Source organism: Nothoprocta perdicaria, unplaced genomic scaffold (genome assembly GCF_003342845.1).
Source record: "Nothoprocta perdicaria isolate Ctin4 unplaced genomic scaffold, notPer1 scaffold_46, whole genome shotgun sequence".
Lineage (NCBI taxonomy): Eukaryota > Metazoa > Chordata > Aves > Tinamiformes > Tinamidae > Nothoprocta > Nothoprocta perdicaria.
This window is the reverse complement of record NW_020455710.1, coordinates 2,667,929-2,677,983: the sequence shown is the minus strand read 5'-3', so window position 1 is coordinate 2,677,983 and position 10,055 is coordinate 2,667,929.

Sequence of the window (10,055 nt, the reverse complement as noted above, 5' to 3'; positions counted from 1 at the left end):
GGTACAAAACACAGCCAGACTTTTAGAAGTGTTAAACTTTAGGAAACTCTCACATCATGACATTTTTCCTGCTTGCCCATGTGGCCAAGAGTGGACATTTCAGTGCTTAGTCTGGTCAAAAGAGGGATGTGACTTGCACCCTTGTTGGACCTGCTCTGCGCTCCTGTGACACTATCCAGGTTTTAACAAATTTATCAGCTAGAAAGGATCCAGATGAGTAGTCTCCTAGACCCCCTCATCGGGGCACTGGGCGTATTTTGATGTTTGGATGTTCACAGATAGAAGTGAATGGAAGTCCCCCATGCACGTCCGGGGTGCAGCCTGCAAGGGCTTGGTGCAGCTTCCCTTTCCCACTCTGCCAGGCAGCAAGTGAAGTTTTCAGCTAAATAAATGCATTCTCAGTTTACATCTGTTTTTCTTGGCAGTTGGTTTTCAGCAAGAAATGCAGAACTCAGAGTTTCAGCTTGAAATCCAAATTTTTCGGTTCTGAGCAGTTTTCAGCTGAAGAAGTTTTTCTTTTTTTCAGATGTGACAGTTTCAGAGTTGGAATTTTCATTTTTAGGGTTCTCCATATTTTATGTGTAAAAATGTATTTGAGAAATGCATTTGTTCTGCTTTAGGTTTAAAAATTGAATACTCAAGAAAATAAAGTCAGAGCAGTCCCATAAATGCATCCCAAGGACCTTCTCTGCTCTGTCCTTTGCAGAGGGCTAATGAATTTGGTGAGAATTTTTCCTTTGGGATGATAAATGTTCAAGCCCTTAAAGAAATAATTCATATTTGGAGAAAGTGCGCTGTAAGGATCATTGCAAATGCAGGTGAGGTTGCAGGGACACCTTGCAGTTCCCATTTTGGAACAGAAAGGAGACAAATTCCATGGGAAGGTAGGAGATGGGGAGGGCAGGAGATTGAGAGGGGTCTCAACAAGGCATAACAACTCCGTTTATTTTCCTGTCGCCCTGTATGGATCAAACACTGGCACCTATAGCTGACAGGTAAACAAACTATGCTCTCTTTGAGAGCGTATGGGAACAGGGGTGCTCGTTGTCAACCTGGCGGGCAAAGAAATAATAAACACAGATGTACCCAGGAGAAGGATGGGAATGGACCGGATTCCCTGCACTGCGGGGCCAGTTTCTTTGTGCAGCCCTGGACAGGGGTAGCTGGAGCAGTTGGGAAATTGAGGGGGGTCCAAGCCCCCTGTTATTTTATTCCTTGTGCTCTATTCCCTAAACTAGGCTCATTTCCTCTCATCCTTTCCCCAAGGGATCCTCTGGGGACTGCTCATCCTGGCCTATAGCTCCAGACTTGAGCAGAGAGCTGATCTGGTGCCTGACAGTGATGTTCTAAATGACAAATGTGCACTAATTACCAATTACTTTACTAGCAGCAGTTTAGTCTGCGTTTTAAAGAACCTTTTTTTTCTCTTATTTCTTTTCCTAAGCAGTGCTGTGTAAATTGGGTGCCGTGTCCCAGTGATGGGGAGCGATGGGTCCTGCTGGTCCCAGTGAGAGTGGAGGGCAGCTGAGCTGCCCCTGGCCTTTGCTGTGGGGTGACATGTCCAAAGTGGGGCCAGGGCCAAACTGCAAAGTTCTGTTACAGCTTCTGTTCATGGGGAGAGAACTCTCTTTTTACTGTGTTCTGATGGATCCGGATCCTCCAGAAATAGAACTGTTCTATAATAATGAAAAAGTCTGATGTACCCCGTGATTCCCAGCTTTTGGATCTGTATCCTCAGAGACATTATGCTGGGGAACATCTAATATTTCACGATGCAAAACGAAATTCCCTGCACACTCATATTTTTGCTTTGTGTCAATGTTTAGAAGCTCCAGACAGGTTCACTCTCCCCCTGTGCTGGCGGCTATATAAACAGCAGGGAAAAATAACAGCCCAAACAAATTTACAATCTAAATAGAAAACAAACCGGGCTTAAATATAATATTTTATGTGAGAGAAGTTAGGGTTTCCCATTTTATGAGTGATTTTTATGTGAGGTAGTCCAAGTTGCACACATAGTTATAGCTGTGATTAATTTTACTATTGTTTATCCTGCAAAAATTACAGTATGGATTGTGAGGGTCCGGGCCTGAGCGCTGCCCTCGGTGGTGGTGTCTGGAAAGCCCCAGAGCCGGAGTTCAGATGGTGCCCAAAACTCTCAGCTTTCATTATAAAACAGTCAGTTTCTGTCTTTGCGGTTTCAGAGAGAATTTGAAAACATGACTGAGACTGGGAAGAAAACCTCCAGCTTGTGCCTGTGAGAAGCCTGACTCATGGTTTTTAAATGCCCAGCGTCAGAAATGCGGGTGCAGCGCTCGGGACGTGGAGCCGCTGCGCGTCGCGTGAGCCCTCGCTGTGCAAGGGCATTTTTGGTGGTCAGCCCAGAGGCAGTTTGGGGCAGAACTGGGTGAAATCAGGAGTTTCCTCCTGCAAAGCCATGGGCATAAGTGGGGGCTGACGGCGCAGCCCTTCCCGGCTCCGGGCGCGTGGTGCCGGGGATGTCGCGGTCAGGGACCCGGGACACCCGCCAAGTCGCGGGGTGTCCTGGTAACCACGTGGATTTCACCATGGATTTTCACCCTAAAAAAGGAAACCCAGAGCTATCCTCATCCCTGGGGTTTTGGGGTTTGCCCTGTACCTGTTGCACGAGTGCCACGCGATTGAGCCGCCGTTGCTGGTGCCGGGGAAGCAGATTTAGCCAGAGGAAACACAGAAATAGCATCTGCTTTAACCCCCGCCTCTGCGTTCCACCAGGAGTGACCACTGGGCAGGAAAATACCAGTCAACTCTCCTGGCAGTAAAAATGATGTATTTTGGGGGTTATTTGGGAACCAAAAAAGGCAAGAGGAAATGTTATGGGACCTTTAAAGGGTCCACAAGGAATCCACGTTTTGTGCATTTTGTGTTTGCTTTGGGAGTTGCAGTGCGTCTGATATGGAGCCTGTCCATCCTAGTGCATTGCATTTTATAGAGCACATTTTATAGAAGATGAAGCAATTGCTTCTGGAGGAGTTATTCCTAGAGTCGCTTAAAATATTGTCATTTGGGTGACAGCAGCGATTCGTAATCATTTTTGCCTTTAAATGGTCATATTAACTTGCTCGCCTTATTCGAACAATGGGAGTCTTTCATGGGGGACTTAAGTGATTAATAATTAATTGCAAGTGCTCCATAGTTAGCAAAGGCTCTGTTTAAAGATGGATTTGATGTCTTTAGGCCCACCTCTGAGTGAGACGGGCCTGAGAATTTGGGATAAATGGTCAGAATATCTAAGAGGGAGCCAGTTTCTCCCTTACATCTCCTCCATGCATCGCTTCCCTTGTTTCTCAGAGAAATTGCCCTCTGTGGAAAACAAAAGTTCCACAAAAAAAAAAAAAAAAAAAGTTTGGTAGTTTTTTTTGACTGTAGCTTAATCTTTCCTCTAAAGTGTTATCAAAGCCTGCAGCTATTTTCCATTATAGAATAGAATGCCAACGTTTTTATACAGTATGTAAATAAAAAAATGAAGTGAAGGCAGACTGAAGATCTATCCATTTCATATACTGGGGCAGCTTTACAATTTTTGATTATAGAGTCTTAGCTTTCTGACCATGCTGATTGTAATGCATCCTGTGGCAGAGATGGAAAAATCAGAAGAACATGAAACATAAAATAAGCATCTGGGCTCTTCTTGGTTTGTTAATGTAGCTCTAGAAAGGTCTAAAGCACTTTTTTTTTTTTTAATCACTTCATATAGAGTTTTGGTTACAAGGAAAATAGATGAATGAAACTCATGCCTGCTTCCCATAAATAGCCAGATTTTTACTTTGGTCCTGAAATTTCAGTCTCCTCATGTGTCGCTTTTCCAGGTAACCGAATAGGTAACTTAATGCTTCATATTATGCTGTGGTGAGGATTCAAATTTTTTTTTTTTTTTTTTTGAGTACACATTTTGTGTAAAAGTGGAAAGCAGAAGCTCAGTTAAGCCTCTATTTTCCACTCTGTAACTACTACTGATGGGAATTACCTATTTCCGCCCCATTCTGTCCTTGCCCCTGGTTCAGGTGAGGAGCGTCACTCCGCACGGACACTGGGCGCGGAGCCCCTCGGCACTCAGAGCGGCTGGAGCCAGGTCTGGGATCAGCCGAAGGGCCAGGGGAGGCAACTCCCACCCTCACCCTATTGCCTCTGGTGCGTAGCCGCTTGCATCAATTTTCCCCCGAATTTCCTGTGTGCAGCTTTGTCTGCTGCGAAGACAACTGTCTAGACATCTATTTATAAAGAAAGCCGCTCTGCGCGCTGCAGTCTGAGAGGCTCGTCTGCGAGAGGCCGGGGCACAAGTACGGATGGGTAAATATAGGGCATACGAGATGGATTTGAAAGCGGTGACGGCGAAGGTGAGCGCTCGCCCTCGGCGCTGCAAACGCTGCAGCTCTGTTGCAGAGTCCTACAGAGCTTTTAGATGTCTCTGCTTACCTGTCCGCTATTGACTGAACCCAAGCAGACCATCTCTGCAAGAGCCTTAATGGATTTGTTTTATAAACAGGCAGCAATTCCTGGGAGAGGTGCCATTTTTTGCTGCTTTTGTTTTGGTCTCATATTAAAGTATCACCTTGACTATTCATTGCAATCAGCTTGAGGAGGGAAGCAGTGTGCACTAAGCTGGCTGATTGCCCGCTTATTTATAAGGTGTCTGTTAGAGGTGGGATGCTCAGTGTTTTCCCCAACATTATTGTATTTTTTCTGCCTTTATATTTCTTCTGCTGTGCTACAGAGCAATAATATTAGCTTGCAGATCCATGCATGCAAGAGCCTGCGTTGTCCCTGGAACTTGTTAGTGCACAACTGTGTTTCCTGCCTTCCTCTCATGCAATCCCTCAGCTACAAGGGGTTATCGTTCCGGAGCTCCATCTCCTCCGAAAGCCTCCCCAGATCAGCAGGGGCAGGTAATTTGCAGGCAACTTTTCCTGTGCTTTTGCATTCTGAGAAAAGCCCCAAACCTCACTGCAGACTCTCAGACAGAATATTAAGAAATACTAAAAACAAAAAAAAGATGCAACAGATGGCAGTGAATATAGACTTGTCCTTCTACCTTGCACATCTTTCCTCTGGCTTCATCAACCAAAATATTAGGTGTTATTTCGGTATTACACGTGGGTTCTGTGGTTAAATAGCAGCCCAAGGGCATGCAGGGACCCCGTAGCAGTACTGGGAAATGAACCCGGCCCCACTGCTTGCCCTGCTTGCTCCTGGCTGCTGAGCGCCCTTCCTCTCCCTTACAATTCCCATTTTTACCCATTTTTCTGCCGTTCTCCTGGAATGAATCTCAGTAGGTGACTCTGCCCCACTAGGAGAGGATGAGGCATTGCACAGGCATTTCAGAGTGGACATCGCAATTTTCTTCTATATATATGTATTTATATATTTTTAAATGAACCTTAATGAACATGTCATTATTTTAGATAGCTAAGAGAAAGCCTGTTGACCTTTCTGACTATGCTAATTGGTAAGAATTGAGTAACTCCTTATGAAAAGGGAAATCTGTTGACTTATTAACCCTTATGAGGAACATTTTTTTGGATTTTTTCCATTTGGCTTCAGTAAGTCTTGGACTGAGCCCATGATAGTACACTTTCTAACTGAAGTGGTTTCAGCCTTTTTAAAAACAGCCTACATTAGCAAAAAGATTTTTCACATCAAAAGCATAGTCAGAGCAGTGAAATCAGTGCTTATCTATTGCTTTCAACTATGCCTGCTTCCTCAAGGCAGCAGCTTTGAGGAAAATGAGTAAGATGGAATCAGAGTTTAGATTACCATAAAACATTTTGCTGGAATGTTGGTATTTTTAAGATACTACAGGAAAAAAAAGAAAGAAAAAGAAGGCTAGAATGAATAATTGTTTCCATTAAAAGGACTTTACTGCTTCTATTAGGTGATTGTAACCTTCTTTCCCATTAATGGTAATTTGCCAGAAAAGAAAGGAACATTACATAAATATTTCAAAGTAACCTGGGCAGCAATTTGAAGATATTAAGCTTTCAACTTGATTCATCTTAACATGCAGTAAGATCTTAAATGCAAACAAACACTTCACTTGAATACAACCAGCCAAAATGACCTTCATTCCACAGGGCTGAACAAATACTGAGGACCAATCAATATTTCTTGAAGAAGGTTCATTATCCCAACTGGAAAAAGGAGCATATAGGCATGCACATGTGAAGTAAGAGTTGTTTTTCTGAACAAGCCCTGGGTTTGCAGTGTGCACACAGGCAAACTCCCCTCCTTCATCTACCCTAGTATCCATAAATCTTGCCAGTGGGTTACAGCACGTCAAGACAAGAGTCCAGGGACTTGTTTCCTAGCTGGATATATCGGACAGACACTGGCCTGGAGGAAATATTGTAGAGTGTATCTATGCCTTGTAATTCCTCGCGGAGCCGCCTTTCCTGCACCTATCCGGCCAGCACACGTTTGGAGCGTACGCTCACAAAATGGGGTCTCAGCAGTTTGTGGTCAGTAAAGATTATTCTAATCATTGCAGTAATCCCTGCGACTGATGTATAAACTCTATATAAACAAATACCAAGAGACTGTCTCTGCCTTTAAGAACTTACAATCCAAATAAAGAAAAAAAAAGGCAAACAAAGGATTATCATCACCAGGTTTGGGTGGAGCGAAGAACAAAACCCAAATCTCCTGCCTTGCCTTTGCAACATGTCCCTTCTTGTTCCCTCAGATCATCCCGATATGTTTTTTTTCAGGCAGAGGGGTTTCATGCCAGAGGTCTGGCGCCGTTCCAGGTGGGATAACTCGGGCTCTGTTTGCGCCGCGTGTCGGGGTTGGGTTTCCTGCGCGATGGGAGGTTTGCGCCGGCGAGGGCCGTGGCGCAAAGCAGCGGTGCCGGCAGCTCCGCCTGCGGATGGTGCCGCTGAGCGAGCGGCCGAGCCAGGCGGGCTCTCCTGGGGTCTCCGTGAGCCACGGGGTTTTGGTGTTAGGAAATACTAACTGGAGTCGGGTGGATTATAATCCTAATATTCCTGATGCACACAGTTCTCCAGCGCAGCAGCGTGCTCAGGTTAGGGAGGCTGTGCTGATATTTGGCCTGCAGTTTGCTGCCCTTCATGTGTGGGCAGAGAGGTGGGCAGAGGGCCGAGCCCTTTGCAGGCGCCCGTGGGCCGCTGCACTTTCCTGGAGGCCGGGGAAGGGAAGAGCAGTTTGTGTCCCCCTCGCTGAGCGGGGCCTTGGTGGCGCGGAGGGAGCGCGAGGGGCGGCCGCGCTAGGCCTGTGTGCGCCGCACTCCTTCCAGGCTTGGGCCTGCCCTGGCCACCCGCCTCCGAGAGGTGCGGGACGCACCGGAGCTGCCAACTGCCTAATTTGGCGGTGCCGAGCTGCCCGTCGCTTCTGTAAAGCGGTGCGGGGAGGCTAGGTGGAACTCTTGAGCTGGGTTTTGCCAGCGCTCACCCGAGCGCAGAGGCGGTGGGAATGGGGAGAGGCGGCAGCTCCTGCGGGCCGGGACCAACCCGTGTACTCCTGCAGGGACAGCAGCCCTTTCCAGTCGGGAAGCACCTCAGCACCCGGTTAGCTTTGGGCTGGGCTTTTAGGCTGTGCTGGGCTCAGCAGCTCAGTGTTTGCTGCGCTGAACAGGGACAGGCAGGGTCTGCTGAGCCAGAGGAAGAGATCCTGAACTGGTCGCGGCTTCTGTGGATAAGCTGTAAACTTGCCCTTCGGCCTTTCTTTGGCCATGCTAGGTGTTTCACCAAGAGGGAAGTAATACAAGCAACAGTGGGGGTGATTTTTGAAGAGAGATGGCAAATTACTCAGAGAACAAACTTACATGAAGTTGAACTGAATTTCTAGGAAGATGCTGTTTGTCGTAAAGAATGTAGTTTAAAAAAATGTACGGATAAGGTCAGGAAGGTATATTTTGAGTTTAATTGTCCTGCATCTGGAAGTTCGGGGGCTTTCTGTCTGGATCCTGAAGCTGTGTGTGTTAGGCATATACCCTATATGTGCTATACACTCCCTACAAGGTCTCAACTGTGGTTACACTCCAAGCTTTGTCGTGCTGTGACACGCTGTGTTACACACCCAGCCTTGCACAGCCACCTTGCTAGAATGTCCTGTAAAAAACATCACAGGTTATCTATAAAAGGATTAAAATATTGGAGCATTTAATTCTTTGTTCGTGTTTTATATTTTTTTCAAGTGGTTCCTAAATAGAAGAAAATTTCAGAGCAAGAAAGAACATAGTTTAAAGTATGAACTTCTCAACCCAGCATCAAGAGGGATAAACTGTATTTAAACAATATGTTTAAATAAAGTCAGAATTGATACTAATTCATTCCAGATGAGATTTTGGGATCTCTGAGATATGCGGCCTTGCTGTGGAGCGCTCTAAATGTCCTGTGAGGAGGAGGCAGCCTCCGTCCTGCAGCTGGGACTTGCAGGGCTTCACCTCGGTCTCATGGCCAAGGCAATCGGGCCTGGGGTGGCCCTGGCCTCTCCATGGCCACAAGGCACCGGGCTGCCTAGTTGGAGACCATCCCTCCTGCTCATCCGAGGTGACGTTCTGCAAGTCACGAGATCTTTCTTGGCCTCGGTTTCTCCCTGCAGAGTGAGGATTGAAGTTCCTTGGTGAAGAGCGAGGAGAGAGATGTCCTGTAGATGCAGGGTGCTACATTCCTCTGTGCTCTGTAGTGCTCTGTATCCTATTTGTCCCTCTTTGCAGCATATAGTTTTGTAAACCTCCCTACTCTTGCCTTTATCAGTACATTTTTTTAGTTTATGTCCACAGCATGGTATTCCAATTCAGTGATGCCTGGATTTTATTTCTCTTCCTTAAAAGAACTGGCAGGAGTACAAGCATATTTCCTTTCTGCTTGGCTCCCCAGTACTTCCAAATACCCAGCACAGGAAAACTCTTAAATATAATCTTAAGATCTTTGTTCTGGGTGGCATGTGAGCAGAGTGCAACTTGTAAGTGTGTTTGGGAGCTTTGATGAGTTGAGATGTTCTCCCACGTGGAGACGATGGCTGTGCAGGGGCTGCAGAGCAAAGCTTCGTGTAAGGGTGCGTCTGGCTCCAGCCTTCCTCTGGTTCCTCTGTTGGCAGAAGTATTTGCCTGTAACGGCCTGGTAGAAAGGGCGCAGAGAGCTCCCAAGTACTTGAATGTTATTTTGCCTTTAGCTATTATTTGACTACTAAGCCAGAGCCCTGATTTAAGAGTGTCACCAATGACCGTGGCATTGGTAGGGTCACAGCGCTGGAGCACACGTGGTCTGAAGAGCTGCAAATACTCCATGAGCTCTTCCCTTTTTCTCTTCAATCCCTTTTCTCTTATCTCTCTTCACGATGTTGCAGAAAAGGACCTTGTGTGTATACACACAGGCAACACATATAAATATGCACGCATGTATATACGTGTACACATACATATCATATTATGGTCTGTCATCACGCTGCAGGTCCCTGAGCAGAACTTAGAGGGCCCAGCTGCACAGCGAGGCTTTCAGCAGAGGAAACCGAAGTCATCTCCAATTGTGTGAGCGCTTAATTGCTCCCGGCGCCGTTCACTGATCCCAGGGACCCCGGGGATTCCCTTACCCAACACCTGCACGAGGCAGCCGGGGACATTTCATCCCAGGTTTTCCTGCACTGCAGCCGTTAACATGTGGCTGAAGCAGAGTGTATCTCAGAGAACAACATCCAGTCTCACTTTGAACTTCTTTTATTAAAAACGACCTCAGAGAGTCAGAAATAAATGAATTTCGAATATTCCAGATATGGATAGGACATTTTGGTTCAAAAAACTTCAGGCGAGGGACCAACTACCATACGTAATGCAAACGTGTGCAGTCATTAAACTGGACATTAGATATTAGTGGATAAACAGTGATGTGTTTCTACCTTATTTCCTGTCTCGATCGCTTCGGATGCAGTTTGGAATCACAGTGGTGCTGTGGCCAGCGCTGCTTGCAGGAGCGCAGCCGGGCACAGCGCTGCTCGCCGCGTTTCGCATCCTCTGTGGCAGCGCCTGCCAGCGCCGCTGCAGCCGGGCTGAGGGATCCCAGCCA